This window comes from Mimulus guttatus, mitochondrion (genome assembly GCF_056151865.1).
Source record: "Mimulus guttatus mitochondrion, complete genome".
NCBI classification, from domain to species: domain Eukaryota; kingdom Viridiplantae; phylum Streptophyta; class Magnoliopsida; order Lamiales; family Phrymaceae; genus Erythranthe; species Erythranthe guttata.
Genome location: NC_018041.1, coordinates 50,001 through 50,748, shown reverse-complemented (window position 1 = coordinate 50,748; position 748 = coordinate 50,001).

Here is a 748-nt window from a genome sequence, read left to right as displayed (position 1 = left end):
GTGGCCGATTAGCGAGGACTGGTTCAGAGCTAGAGTCGGCTAGCATTCTTTTATTAATTTCACTTAATAATAAGCACAAGCTTTCGTCTTCTTGGTTCGCATCGGGTAAATGGGATCCAGGTAAATGGCTTACTGTTCGGTCAACATTTCATGATTCGTAACGTACCAGCCGGCCGGGGGTCTTTATGCGAGCGGTCATAAGCGCTTCCCGTGGCGATCTTATCACCGTCGGGCGCCTATCACCTAAAAAATGTAGGATTCATTGGTGTTCTATATGCGGAGGCTGGGGCCAATACCTCTCTCCGTGGGATTGGATAGAGGAACATCTAATTCAGGGCGATCGGTCCCTTGATCCCTCTCGTGCCAGCAACACGGGTCCCATCCAAAAGGTCTGGTGGGATGGATTCGTTACACTTTTTCTGCTCGCTCGTCCCGTGCTCGCCATAGATAGAGTTGGGGGTTTAATCTTGTCTCATTCTCTCCTCCCCGATGCTTTTCAATTATATTAACCTTCCCGGTTTAGTCGGGAAGTGAAATAGCCCCAGCGCAGTGTCTCCTCAAAATCCCAATATAGGACCATTCTTCCCTCTTCCCCTTCAAAAGACCCGAAACAGCAGGAACCATATAAGAATAAGTCAATTGAATAAGCGAAACTGGAAAGAGTCAGTCTTACTTGCTCCATTAGCATTAGTAGGTTCTATATGGAACTCGTCTATTGCTTTTAGTAAACATAAATAGGTCTATTGGT